The sequence below is a fragment of the Lepidochelys kempii genome, chromosome 1, assembly GCF_965140265.1.
Source record: "Lepidochelys kempii isolate rLepKem1 chromosome 1, rLepKem1.hap2, whole genome shotgun sequence".
Classification (NCBI taxonomy): Eukaryota; Metazoa; Chordata; order Testudines; family Cheloniidae; genus Lepidochelys; species Lepidochelys kempii.
Window position 1 is genome coordinate 178904688 of NC_133256.1, and position 15484 is coordinate 178920171.

Consider the following 15484-nt stretch of genomic DNA (forward strand, 5'->3'; position numbering starts at 1 on the left):
GGGACATGTCCATGGACAGGGGACTCCAAGACCTTTTCCATGCCCATGTGCTGTGAGCTTGAGTTTGGGACAAAGGATGTACAAGCCACATGGCAGAGGATATAAAAAGGCAGCTTCATCTTCTCAATTTTGTCTTCAATCCTGTTTCTCACCTCTGGAGTAACTTCTCTACAGACTGAAGCTTTGAACAAAGGACTGATAGACCCATCTAAGTTTTGGATGTGCTCCAGAGGGACTTTACAAGCCAGCCAACTCACAAATGCTGCTAAGAACCTAATATATGGATTCTGAAATCATATGCACGTATCTGATTGCTTTGACCATTTAACAACTCTCTTCCCTTTCTCTTCTTTTATAATAAAAACTTTAGTTTTAGGTACTAAAGAATTGGCTGGCAGCGTGGCATTTTGGGTAAGGGCCAAACTATATTGATCTGGTAATGTGGCTGGCCCTTTGGGAATGAGAAGAACATTTTGTATAATGAACAGAGTTTTAAATAACTTCTCATTTTACTGTACCTACGAGCTGATTGGGAGCCAGAGAGTAGAATGCAATACAGGAGGCTGTGGGATTTCTTTTCTCCAGCTTCTTGACAACCAGTGCGAGAAATCAGAAGCACATTTTGTGACTAGTTGGTGAATCTAACTACAGTGTTAACGAGCAGTTTGGGGAGAACCTGCTCTCCTTTTTGCAGCCTGCCCTGATCTTGGCATTTTCAGTGTGCACTACCCAAGGCACGTCAAGTCATAGCTAGTTAAACTTTGTTTGGGTTGTGGTAGATAAAGTTATTTTAGCTGCTCTGTGCTTGTAACCTTCTGCCCCTTCATCCTTTTCTCAGTTTACCATCACTGGACTTCCATTAGGTGTTTTTTTAATGCTTGGTTTCATCTTATATCATAATGAATAATTTTCAGAGTAGCAGCCATGTTATTCTGTATCCGCAAAAAGAAACGGAGTACTTGTGGCACCTTAGGGACTAACAAATTTATTTGAGCATAAGCTTTCGTGAGCTACAGCTCACTTCATCGGATGCATTCAGTGGAAAATACAGTGGGGAGATTTATATACACAGAGAACATGAAACAATGGGTATTACCATACACACTGTAATGAGAGTGATCAGGTAAGGTGAGCTATTACCAGCAGGAGAGCGATGGGGGAAAAATCCTTTTGTAGTGATAATCGAGGTGAGCCATTTCCAGCAGTTGACAAGAAGGTCTAAGGAACAGCGGGGGATTGGGGAGGAATAAACAAGGGGAAATAGCTTTACTTTGTGTAATGACACAGCCACCCCCAGTCTTTATTCAAGCCTAAGTTAATTGTATCCCGTTTTTAAATTAATTCCAAGCAGCAGTCCCTCATTGGAGTCTGTTCTTGAAGTTTTTTTGTTGAAGAATTGCCACTTTTAGGTCTGTAATCGAGTGATCAAAGAGACTGAAGTGTTCTCCGACTGGTTTTTGAATGTTATAATTCTTGACGTCTGATTTGTGTCCATTTATTCTTTTACGTAGAGACTATCCAGTTTGACCGATGTACATGGCAGCGGGACATTGCTGGCACATGATGGCATATATCACATTGGTAGATGTGCAGGTGAACGAGCCTCTGATAGTGTGGCTGATGTGATTAGGCCCTATGATGGTGTCCCCTGAATAGATATGTGGGCACAGCTGGCAACGGGCTTTGTTGCAAGGATAGGTTCCTGGGTTAGTGGTTCTGTTGTGTGGTGTGTGGTTGCTGGTGAGTATTTGCTTCAGGTTGGGGGGCCATCTGTAAGCAAGCACTGGCCTGTCTCCCAAGATTTGTGAGAGTGATGGGTCGTCCTTCACGATAGGTTGTGGATCCTTGATGATGCGTTGGAGAGGTTTTAGTTGGGGGCTGAAGGTGATGGCTAGTGGTGTTCTGTTATTTTCTTTGTTGGGCCTGTCCTGTAGTAGGTGACTTCTGGGTACGCTTCTGGCTCTGTCAATCTGTTTCTTCACTTCAGCAGGTGGGTATTGTAGTTGCAAGTATGCTTAATAGAGATCTTGTAGGTGTTTGTCTGAGGGGTTGGAGCAAATGCTGTTGTATTGTAGAGCTTGGCTGTAGTCAATGGTGTGGTGTGGTCTGGATGAAAGCTGGAGGCATGTAGGTAGGCATAGCAGTCAGTAGGTTTCCAGTATAGGGTGGTGTTTATGTGACCATTGCTTATTAGCGCTGTAATGTCCAGGAAGTGGATCTCTTGTGTGGACTGGTCCAGGCTGAGGTTGATGGTGGGATGGAAATTGTTGAAAATCATGGTGGAAGTCCTCAAGGGCTTCTTTTCCATGGGTCCAGATGATCAAGATGTCATCAATGTAGCGCAAGTAAAGTAAGGGCATTAGGGGACGAGAGCTAAGGAAACGTTCTAAGACAGCCATAAAAATGTTGGCATACTGCGGGGCCATGCGGGTACCCATAGCAGTGCCGCTGATTTGAAAGTATACATTGTCCCCAAATGTGAAATACTTATGGGTCAGGACAAAGACACAAAGTTCAGCCACCAGGTTTGCCGTGACAGTATCAGGTATACTGTTCTTGACAGCTTGTAGTCCATCTTTGTGTGGAATGTTGGTGTGGGGGCTTCTACATCCATACTGGCCAGGATGGTGTTTTCAGGAAGATCACCGATGGATTGTAGTTTCCTCAGGAAGTCAGTGGCGTCTCGAAGATTGCTGGGAGTGTCAGGCCTGAGGAGGGAGTCAACATAGCCAGACAATCCTGCTGTCAGGGTGCCAATGCCTGAGATGATGGGGCGTCCAGGATTTCCAGGTTTATGGATCTTGGGTAGCAGTTAGAATACCCCTGGTCGGGGTTCAAAAACAGACTCCAACGAGAGACTGCTGAATTGGAATTAATTTGCAAACTGAACACCATTACATTAGGCTTGAATAAAGACTGGGTGTGGATGGGTCATTACACAAAGTAAAACTATTTCCCCATGTTTATTCCCCCCCATCCCCCCGCTGTTCCTCAGACCTTCTTGTCAACTGCTGGAAATGGCCCACCTTGATTACCCCTACAAAAGGCTTTTTCCCCCCACCGCTCTCCTGCTGGTAATAGCTCACCTTACCTGATCACTCTCGTTACAGTCTGTATGGTAACACCCATTGTTTCATGTTCTCTGTGTATATAAATCTCCCCACTGTATTTTCCACTGAATGCATCTGATGAAGTGAGCTGAAGCTCACGAAAGCTTATACTCAAATAAATTTGTTCGTCTCTAAGGTGCCACAAGTCCTCTTTTTCTTTTTGCATAATGAATAATGTATCCTAAAGATGGAAAAGCATCTAAGAGGTATGATCCTCTCACAGAGGATGTCTCAACATTGCCAAAAGAGGCAGACTAGAACCAATGGGCCAAATTCTGATATCCTTTCTCAGGTGTACCTCACTAAGTGAATAGTCTTCTACAGATTCTGGCCCTGAAATTAGATTGAAGGTTGAAATGTAAGCACAGAGGAGTAAAATCTAAAAGCCAAGTCAGTTTATATGCAAAATAAACAAAAGGTACTACTTGTGTTTGATTTATTATAAAATGGTATTCTTCTATAGAGTTGATGATGTTGGCAATTTTGTAAGTGTTTCAAAAACCTTCCTTTCAAGTTAGTGTGATTCATCAAATTATTTCGTACTTTGTGCTTTTTAATACTGGGTCTGCATCATAATCATAATACTTCATCATAATCTCCTTTCCTCTGTTCCTTATGTCAAGAGCTATTTCTGTGTAGTTAAATAAAAGGGAATTGTATAGTGCACCCATGGTGAATTCTGTGGTCTGCCCATTTTGAGGTTTTGTTTTTTTGTACTTTTCAGATACTGCATAATCTATACAACGAGCGGATCAAAGAATATAAAACACATAAACCCACAAAAATGGAATAAGTAAGTAGCATCATTGCACTTGAAGGAATATCCATAAATTAAAGTAGCAACAAAATGCCCTTTGCAGATGCAGGTAATACAAAAACCAATTATTTTAAAATATGATGGATAATGCTTTTCAAATAATCTTGGAAAATGTCCCACCATCACCACTAATCGTATGAATGCAAAGTTGAACATAGGATGCTGTTTCATTACCAACACAAATACAATGTAATACACAAACAACATTCCAGAAATATTTATGGTATTACTGTTGTACAGGAATCAATGAGATACACTTCACCCTTATGCCTACTCTGCTATGGATGAACACTAAGCTCCAACATGCTATTTATTAGAGCTCTGCAGAGTAAAGGTAATTCTATTTCACAATGATTTTGATATTTCAAAATTTGGCTTCAGCTCAGTTGGGAACAAATCCCCAAATTTTCAAAAGTCTCTAAAAAAAGGAATGGAGCCGCTGCTCCAGGACACTCTACCTAGAAGACTGCCCCAGAGCCACAGACGCTGAAAGCCTGGGTAGACAAGCCTACAGGATACGAGGCAGGTTTCCATTGAACCCCCCCATCCTGGTTTCCGTCAGAGACAACATCTCAACAAAAAGAAAAGGAGTACTTGTGGCACCTTAGAGACTAACAAATTTATTTGAGCATAAGCTTTCATGAGCTACAGCTCACTTCATTGGATGCATTCAGTGGAAAATACAGTGGGGAGATTTTATATACGCAGAGAACATGATATAATGGGTGTTACCATACACACTGTAATGAGAGTGATCAGGTAAGGTGAGTTATTGCCAGCAGGAGAGGAAAAAAACCTTTTTTAGTGATAATCAAGGTGGGCAATTTCCAGCAGTTGACAAAAACGTGCGAGGAACAGTGGGGGGAGGGAAATGTGTGTGAAATAAACATTGGGAAATAGTTCTACTTTTTGTAATGACACATCCACTCCCAGTCTTTATTCAAGCCTAATTTAATGGTGTTCCGTTTGCAAATTAATTCCAATTCAGCGGTCTCTCGTTGGAGTCTGTTTTTGAATTTTTTTTTGTTGAAGAATGGCAACTTTTAGGTCTGTAATCGAGTGACCAGAGAGATTTAAGTGTTCTCCGACTAGTTTTTAAATTCTTTTTGAATAGTATAATTCTTGACGTCTGATTTGTGTCCATTTATTCTTTTACGTATCTATTCAGGGGACACCACCATAGGGCCTAATCACATCAGCCACACTATCAGAGGCTCATTCACCTGCACATCTACCAATGTGATATATGCCATCATGTGCCAGCAATGTGCCTCTGCCATGTACATTGGTCAAACTGGACAGTCTGTACATAAAAGAATAAATGGACACAAATCAGACGTCAAGAACAGACTCCAAGACTGGGAGTGGATAAGTCGTTACACAAAGTTGAACTATTTCCCCATGTTTATTTCCACCACCACCCCCCCACACAGTTCCTCAGACGTTCTTGTCAACTGCTGGAAATTGCCCACCTTGGTTATCACTACAAAAAGGTTTTTTTTCTCTCCTGCTCGTAATAGCTCACTTTACCTGATCACTCTCGTTACAATGTGTATGGTAACACCCATTGCTTCATGTTCTCTGTCTATATAAAATCTCCCCACTGTATTTTCCACTGCATGCATCTGATGAAGTGAGTTGTAGCTCACTAAAGCTTACGCTCAAATAAATGTGTTAGTCTCTCAGGTGCCACAAGTCCTCCTTTTCTTTTTGTGGATACAGACTAACACGGCTGCTACTCTAAAACATCTCAACAAGATTTCAATGAGTTGGCAAATTCCTGTAAAGAAATGTTTAGTTGGATTTTTTCCAACCAGCCTCACTCTTTATCAAAGCTTTGAGATCTGGTAAACACACTCTAGACAGCTCACTTGTAAAAATTTACAGATTCACAGTCTGATCCAATATGCATTAAAGGCAGCGGGAAAAGCAACAACCATCTACTTCAATGGATTTTGGAGCAGACCCTTACCATGGCATGAAAACTGAAGTGTAGAAGCTATTGGAGTTTGTGAATCCAAAATTGAAGTTAGCTCCTTTAAAGTGATATTTGACTTTCTTGGATATTTACTTGTAACCCTCCTTTAGTTCCCCATCCCTTTGTGAGGTTGTTAAAGATGGGTAGATCTGCCTTGTGGCTTTTCTCACAACTTCGGGGGACTGGACCTGAAGTTCTTCCCTTTGCTCTGCATTGTGTGCTAGTACGTATTCACCTAAGCCCAGACCCACTCAGACCAACAATCAGTAACAAAGTCATATTGAGTAAGGAAACAGAACAGGATTACAGTTAAGTGGCAACCTCTCTGCTTGCCTCATGCTCCCATCTTCACTGCTAAAAATTTCCCATTGAGAGGGAAGAAAGTATTTCTTTGAATGACCAAGGAAGTTCTCCCAACATGCAGCAGTCTGTAGTTCACAATTTGTAGTTCCCGTGACTGCTACTGAAGCACACTGGACCTTGGGCTACATATTTACATATTAATATCTCCCTAAGCTTATCAATTAATCAACTTGCTTGTTTGTTTTAAAACAAGGAATAATCCTTTGGCAGTATGGCAATTTTTCCATAAACATTCACAGGTCTAGTTATCAGCCCCTAGGGCAAAGAATCGTTAGTTTCTTTTTATAATTCAACATGTAACCAAGTAGAATTACAGTGAGGTCATGTATCATCTTGTTTCTCATTGAACTGGCATCTAGCACTGCATGGTACCATTGTAAACATGAAACACATTGGTTTTAATATTAGCCATTTATCAGGTTTGGAACTTAATATGTCCCTCATGTCTGTAGTAAATGTGTTTTGAGCATAGTACATAATTTAGCTTGAATTGTAACAAATATGCTTTTCTCCTAAACAGTGTTTAGTGAAGTAGCCACACAAACACCTCAGACTTACTTTCTCTATGTCCTCACTTGCCTGGGTGTACAGTAGTTGCTTGAGTTAATGTGCATTACCTTTCTGATGTACAATATGAAAAAAAATAATGATTTGTAAGACAGTCATTCTACTGAGCTGAGTGACAGCTGAATTGTACTGTGTTATGCTCCAATCTGTCTCATAGGCAAGCAGGAGGTTAAATCACGTCTCCAACATACATCACCATTCAGAGCTGAATTCTTTAGTAAGGCTCTTTTGCCTAGTTTTTTTCATAGCAAAACAAATGTTTGATTCATTGGCTCCATCTCTCTTTTCTGTCTCCCTAGTGCTAGGATTCTCATTTCGCTACAGAATCACTCCAGCAGGCCTCTGCTCTAAATGTCATGCTTGACACCTTCTTACAGGCACTGTTTTCTCCTAGCTACAAACTCCCAGCTTCCATCTCTGCTACAGTCCTTTCCCCCTTTTAATAGGATTTCCTGTTCTCCTCCAGACTTTTCATTAACACCCCTATGCTTCCTCCTTACTGCTTCTTTACCATGCTACTATTGACCAAACCTCCCAGTACTTGTGTTACACAAGAACATAAAAATGGACATACTGAGTCACATCAATGGTCATCTAGCCCAGCATCCTGTCTTTTGCCAGTGGCCGGTGCCAGATGCTTCAGAGGGAATGAACAGAACAGAGCAATTATCAAGTGATCCACTCCCTGTCAACCAGTCCCAGTTTATGGCAGTCAGATGCTAGGGACACCAAGAGCATACGGTTATATCCCTAAACATCTTAGCTAACAGCCATTGATGAATTAATCCTCCATGAAATTATCTAATTAGTTTTTGAACCCAGTTATATTTTTGGCCTTCACTACATCCCTTGACAATGAGTTCCACAGGTTGACTATACATTCTGTAAAGTATTTCTTTATGTTTGTTTCAAACCTGTTGTCTATTAATATCATGTGTTATGTGAAGCAGCCTTGTGTTATGTGAAGTAACACTTGCCTGTTGACTCTCCCCCACCCCCATCATCATGATTTTATAGATCTCATCATATCATATCCCCATTGGTTGTCTCTTTTCCAAAATGAGCAATCACAGTCTTTTTAATCTCTCCTCCTATGGAAGCTGTTCTAGACCCCAAATAATTTTTGTTGCCCTTCACTGCACTTTCTCCAATAATAATATATCTTTTTTGAGATAGGCCGACCAGAAGTGCATGCAGAATTCAAGGTGTGGCATTATATAGTGGCATTGTGGTATTTTATATCCCTTTCCTAATTGTTCCTAACACTGTCAACTTTTTTTTTTAAACACTCTTGCCACACACTGAATGGATATTTTTATAGAACTATCCACAATGACTCCAAGATCTTGTTCTTGAGTGGTAACAGCTAATTTAGACCCTATCATTTTGTATTTTAGTTGGGATTATGTTTTCAAATGTGCATTACTTTGTACTTATCAACATTGAATTTAATTTGCCATTTTGTTATCCAGTCACCCAGTTTTGTGAGATCCCTTTGTAACTGTTCAGTCTGCTTTGGACTAAACTATCTTGAGTAATTTTGTATCATCTGCCAACTTTGCTCCCTCACTGTTTACCCCTTTTTCCAGATAATTTATGAATAAGATGAACACCATTGGTCCCATTCAGGTCATTGGGGAACCCCACTATTTCCCTCTCCACTATGAAAATTGAATATTTACTCTTACCCTTTGTTTCCTGTCTTTTAACCAGTTACTAATCCACAAGAGGACTGTTCCTTTTATCCCATGACTGCTTACTTTGTTGTGGGCCCTGATCAAATGCTCTCTCAAAGTGCAAGTACACTATATCTACTGGATCACCCTTGTCCATGCTTGTTGACTCCCTCAAAGAGTCAGAACAGATGGACGAGGCATGATTTCCTTTGTCAAAAGCCATCTTGACTCTTCCCCACCATCTCATGTCCATCTATGTGTCTGATAATTTTGTTCTTTACTATAGTTTTCAACCAATTTGACTGGTACTGAAGTTAGGCTTGCAAGCCTGTAATTGTCAGGGTCACCTCTAGAGTCTTTTAAAAAATTGTACTTGTTTCATATTCCCTTTCTCATCTCTACTTCCATTACCACTTGGCCCAGGCCCTGATATAGCTTGTATGAACCCGCTTGTCCATCAAGTAGATTCGCCTTTCAGCAGGTTTTCAACCTGATCCTGGAGTTTGTAATTGTGAAAGCACTTTAAAGAGACATGCCGCCTTAACATTTTGCATTTCCTGCCATTCCTGATTTGAAGTGGCTTTTAAATTTCCTACAGCATAAAGAGTAGTCCATGCACTCTCTTATATGTTCTTTAATGAGTTCCTTTTCCAGATTTTTTACTTTCTTAGGAAAGAGAAAAACAGTTACAAGTATCAGCAAAAAGAGTACCTAATTCTCACAAGTGGAGAGTCAGGTCTTGTTCTGAAGAACAACTAGGGTTGCAACCCTACAGGATTAACTTTATCAACAAACAGGCAGCAGGCTCCTGCTATACCAAGTAGTGCTGGAGTCTCCAAGAATTAAAAATTAATCTTTAATTAAAGATTATGTCATGTGATGAAACCTCCAGGAATACGTCTAACCACAACTGGCAACCCTAAGAAAAACTGGCACATTTACATCTATAATTTTCAAGTGGATGATAAATACTGTGAACATATTCCTACATGTGCTAAGCTCAATGCCTGTTGATTGCTCCAAACACCTTTTGCCATGTGGCACAGAGGTGCCGAGATTAACTCTGTTTTCATCATCTGAGAGTTACCATTACATTGTATTTTGGTTCTTCACAACCTCTCAAACAAAGCCTCAGGAACTAGGATGTGTGAAGGGAAATAAGTACATGAGATGTGATTGACCACACGCTCCTAAGAGAAGGTGACGGGGTTGCTATACAGCCACTTCATCATCCAGCATATTTCCCCTTACCATGTGTAGTAGTGGTTTTTTCCACCACTGGATCTTCATAAAGATTCACCAAATGAACGAAGCTCGTACCTACAGTTGCTCTGCTCTCACTCACCCATGCAACCCATCATGAGGCTTAAATAGTACATTTTATGCTTATGCATTGCATTTAATAACAAAGCAGCAGAGCCAATGTTCATATATGCCTATTATACTAAAACCAGAAGGATAGAGAGAAGGGCTATTGGGTGGTTTTGAAATTGGCAAATCATCCACACTGACATTGAACCATCTTTTCTCGTTCAGTACTAGCAAAGCCTTTCTGATAACTGGCTATCTTCCTTCTCTTATTCAAATGAGATTTTGAAATTTGACATATCAATTGTGCAGGCTGGCTCCCAGAATCATTAACAAATTCAGATTTGTTATCCTTAGATATGGAAGGTCATTGCTACAGTGAACTACTACACTGAGTTACAACCCTGGCCTGGAACAGATAATATGTGAACCATACCAGGGCAATGGCTGTTCCACCTATAAATTAAAAAGGCTTTTAATAACACAGAAATAAAATCATTCATACAGAGGCTTGTTTCATAAAGAGTATCACAGAGCAATAATATGTATATATTCTTGCAATGTCTGCAATGTTGGGTGATAATGACTGTATAATTCAGTGTTATTTTAAAAAATGAAGCAGCAATAAAATATTGATCAACATGTTGAACCATTATTCAGAAGATGAGATCAATTTATGACTAGCAATAACTTGTAAAGGATTGTGACCTTCCTTGAGTACACAGTAATTCTAGGAATAAGCCACTGTCTATTTGTATGTTTCCTGATGGAATGAAATGTTTATCAAAATCAACTATTGAAAGGTAATAGATTTATGAGCTCCAGTTCACTTTCATGAGCCACTGAAAAGAATATCTCTACAAAAGTGGGTTTTGTAAAGGACTGTAGACCTCTGATAATCCATCTGAGAAATCAACCTGGGATGATGGGGAATTTTGAGAATATGTCAATGTTTTAGAGATTGCTTGCAGAGGAAAAAAATAAAAAAGAAAAGTGCACGATAAAGTGATATAAGAGAACCTGCTATGTGAATGCACTGTCAACAAATAAAATTATGCAAGAGAATCCTCTCACTTGCCCAAAATGTGGACATAATCTGATTTTTTAAATTTATAAATATCATGTCGCTGCATTCCATGTTTTTGAAATTAGAAGGATGTCATTTCTGCCATGGGAATGTGAGACATCACACAGTAGAATAATATTTCCTGTGTGTTCTGTCTCAGTTGCAATTTAAATTGAATCAATTATGCAGTGTTTTAAATTAGGTGTGCAGCTTCTAATTACTATATCCAAATGTTTTTATTTCTTTCTCAGCTCTCTTTGGAGTTCTTCCCTGGAGCACCAATCTTGATATGACCACAGCAGGTATACATAAGCCTCTCTCTCTCACACACACACACACTTTCTTCAAAACATCAGAATTGCATTTTTTTTCAATGAACGCAATAGAACTAAAATGCCATTCTAAAACAAAAGAATGAATTTTTGCTTGTTTTAAAGAAAACCAAAAATAACTATACTTTTGTAGAACAAAAAGCAGTTTAAGAGGAAAAGTTATTTCCTAGTGCTGCAGCACTCCGTTCTCCCGCTTTCTGACATAGAAGCTACACAAGGGAGAGAGAGAGAGACCAGAGTAGCTGGAGGGAAGGGAGAGCTGGGACTGGCTGGACAAGGGGCAGTTGGGAAGCAGTGGGAGAGCTGAACAGGGGAAAGGGGGGGAAGGAGCAATATACGAAAAGGAGATGTATTATGGGGAAACTTGGACTGCCTGAAAAAAAAAAAAAGACAGAGAGAAGGGCACAGAGAAATCTTGAAGATGGGAAAGGTAGCTTGTACTAGACATGCTCAGTAGCTGTCTCTCAAGCTGTGCAGTTTCCATTCAGAAAAAAAACAGTCTTTCAGATTCCTCACATTCACAGTCTGAGAGCTGAGCCAACAGGAACTCAAGTGGGAAAGGTTATAAACAGCAGAGTTGTAGACAGCCTTGTGGACTCAGCAGCTGATCCACACAAGACTAAGAGATGATGCATCTACTGTGAAGGCTATCCCCCAATACCTGCACAGTTTTAAATAAAGCCTACAGATTTCTGAACTTGCTAGAAAGTGAGCAAACTTAGCTATTGGCTTGGGAACTCCAACTGCTTCTGCCTGAAAGGATCTTTGAACTGTTTGCTGATCTTTGGAGATTTCTGGAGCAGAACTAAGAGGCTGCCATTCTCCACAAGTGACACATCCATATATGGTAGAGACTAAGGCCATGTCTACACCTCGGTAGACCTAAGGCCATGTCTATATCACCCCTTATATTGGCAAAAATATGTGGAAAAAACCCACCCACCTGAACAACATATGCCAGCAAAAATTAAGTGGCTGTGGGCACAGCACTATGTTGAAGGAAAAGCTACACGAGTGATCTTACAGTGGCCCAGCTGCATAGGTACAGCTGTGCAGCTATAAGCTCACTAGTGTAGACATGGCCTAAGAAATTGCCTCTAGGAGAAGATCAGAAGGAAATATATCTGTGTGTGCACTAAAGTATGAAAATGCATATGCTCTGTTGAAACATTGTGCTAAAATATACGTAACAGCAACAAAGCGGGTTGTAAAAAGAACACCAGGAGATTTACCATGTAACAGTTTAGTTGAAAAAACTATTCAAAGTATTCCTAATACTGTTTGAAAATGTTTGTGTATGTATTAAATGTTTGTTCACTAGGAAATTGTATGCTAGTCTGACACTCTCTCTCTCTGAGCCTCACTGGCAGCTGTTATTAACACTTACATTCAGGGGTTTGCAGATCATAGCTCTAAGGTTTAACTTTGTAATACTTTTTTTCCCTTGAAACAACAAAACTTTGCCCTCTGGTTCTACAGAGAGGTAAGGTAAGATGCAGGAAAGAAAGGAATGCTACATAATATTACCACACTCTTACAGAGTATCTGAACTTCCTCATGGACCATTAACACATTCATCTGAACAACACTGCTGTGGGATAAGGTAGTATTATCCCCATATTGCAGGTGGGGGTCCCTGATTCACAGAGAGATCAAAGCCAAAATGGTTCAAAACAGTTAATAATTTTGGGTGTCCAATTTGAGACATGGAGCTCTTGATTTTTCAGAGTACTTAGCACTTTTATAAACAGTCGTTTGAAGCAGATCTCCAATTGACTGTGGTTGCCATTGTGAGCACTCAGCACTTCTGAAAATCTGGGCTCAGGGTCAAATTAGGCAACCCAGAAAAATGAGGCACTCACAGTTAGTTTCCACCTGCCAAAATTTTGCGTAAAGTCTCTTACCCAGTATCACATAGGAACTTTGTGGCAGAGGCAGAAAGCGAGTCCAGTTTTGCAGGGTATCATTCAACTGCCTGAGCCATGAGACCATCCTGTCTTTTCCTGCAACCCCTTGCCTTATTCATTACACATTGTGATGGTAAACCAAGTGCCAGCTCTGGCCAAGGCTGTAGTGTTAGCTAAGAACTGAAACTCACAGCTGGAAACCAAACCAGCTCACCCATATGCTCGTTTTGTTCAAAATAGCTATTAGTCTTCTAAGACTGTATTTAGTGTTTAGATTCTATGAAATGCCTGTAAGTTGCTGCACACATTAATCTCACTTGTAATGTCTGTATCTCATGCTATAAAGAAATATGCAAGTTTTGCTTTATAACTTTGAAAATGTTTGCTCTGAACTTGTGAACCCAGGGAGAGGAATTGTCCCCGCAACCCACTATTAAGGAAGGACAATTAAGAAACATCATAATACAAAGGATTGGTGAGTGGCCCTATCACAATTTGGAAATGCTACCTGCAATGGAGCTTGTCTCATGGACTGGAAGGTCAAACTTAAAAGATAAAAACAAGGTCACAAGAAAATTTGTCATCTCTTTGTTGTCTGAACTCTGAGAGGGCCAGAGACACTAAAGTAAGGCAGAGATCCCCAGGGATTACCTCTGACTGCACCCTGAAAGAAATTTTGAATTGACAGACTACCACCTCTCTGACATCTTTAGGAATCAGGGATGGTAACTCATTTGTGTGGGTATGTTTGCTTGCTTTAACCTGTAAATTATTCATTTATTTTTCCTAGCTGTTAAAGCTTTAGAAAGTTTATTACAGAATTGGTTACAGGCATTGTATTTGGTGTAAGAACTAGGGTACCAACTGATCTGGGCTAAGTAACTGGTCTCTTGGGACTGGAAACAACCTGAATATTTTGTGATTTTTGGTGTGACCATTTAACACTAAGTCCAGCTTGCCTGGGTGGCAAGATAGACCGGAGTGCCCAAGGGGACTGTCTGTGACTCTATGGTAAGACTGTTCTAGTGATCCATGAGTTCACATTTGTTACTGAGTTGGTGAAATCTAATTACAGAACATCTCACCAGTTTGAGGTGTCTGCCCTGTTTTTGGTTCACAACTGTGAGCGTCTCTCTAGGCAGCATGATACACATCTTCCAGCTGCTGCAACAAATGAGGCAATGGCCCTATAGACAATCTCATTCACTATACAACCCTGATTCATGCCCAGAGCACCATCTGCCTGTGCACTGGAGCTGAGGCAGTGAGGAAAAATTAGAACATGATCATGCAATTAAAGACCATCACAAAGTATTTGTCCAAAAGGGGTGAATTTAAGTGGCACAGAGCATCCTCATAGCTGGTATTTCCTAACTTGAACGCCTGCCTTCACAAACAATGTTTTTATAAGTTATGTGCAATCTAAATTTTTTTAAAAAAACTGAAGACAACAGAAATGCCAGCTATGTGGAACTAAATTGATTCATACAGAATTAGAACCAGGGTGAGATGCATAGCAGAGTCGGTCCTCTACCACTTGAGCTAATGGCATAACTGACAGCAGTTGCAGGTTTGTCATTCTCTAAGAGGCCAGTCACTCAAGAAAAATGATATTTTCATGCACTTTCACAGCAGAGGAATTGGTAAGACTCAAAACTGGGTTAAAACTCCAGTTTTTGAGAGACCTATACTCTTGTGATTGCAGATCCCTCTGCCCATCCTCTTCAGTCTGTCCTTCTCCTATCCCCATATCTCCACACCACCCTGGCTTCCCAGCTCAGTGGCAGTCCTTTCATGTCCCCCGATCTGCATTCCAGCTCCTCATCTTAATCCCCACCCTGCTCAGCTCTTTGCCGCAGTCTGCCCATCTCTTTGAGCCAGAATTCCTGCTCCTTCAGGCCCAATGCCTCACCAACCTGCATTTGAATCAGAGAGCTTTCACCACCACCTCCTCTTCACTGCCAGGACACTAGCAGCGGGAGCAATGAGGACACAGAAGAGAGTCTCCCTATTCTCAGTACCTGTGCCTGGCCTCTGGCACCCAAAAGGAGGGTTGCAAGGAAAGTCCTACTTAGTCCTTGAAACTTTGGGCTGGAGCATACTCAAATACAGACTGAATCTTTGGAGAATTTAGTGCTAAATCCTGACAAATTTCTACCAAACATTTGCAAAATGAGGTTCTAGGGTTCATAACTTGGCCAAAGTGTGGGCAGATTTTCACAGGAGTAGCAACAGTGATAGCATCAAATTTCAAGTCCCTATTCACATGGACACATTAGAGTTTACAAAAACAATTTAAATAATTTGTTATCATGGGTAAAGCAACATATCCTCCCTAAACCTCGTTCTGAGAAATGGCT

General features: G+C 40.5%; 1 long non-coding RNA gene across 1 annotated transcript in view; it reads left to right on the forward strand.

The window, feature by feature from the left end:
- Positions 1-11232, forward strand: part of LOC140905396 (uncharacterized) — a 118019-nt gene extending 106787 nt beyond the window's left edge. Inside the window, exons 3-4 of the long non-coding RNA XR_012156844.1 lie at positions 3835-3903; positions 11137-11232. This is a non-coding gene — a long non-coding RNA (uncharacterized lncRNA). The remainder of the gene's footprint in view (positions 1-3834; positions 3904-11136) is intronic.
- The last annotated feature ends 4252 nt before the right edge of the window (positions 11233-15484 follow it).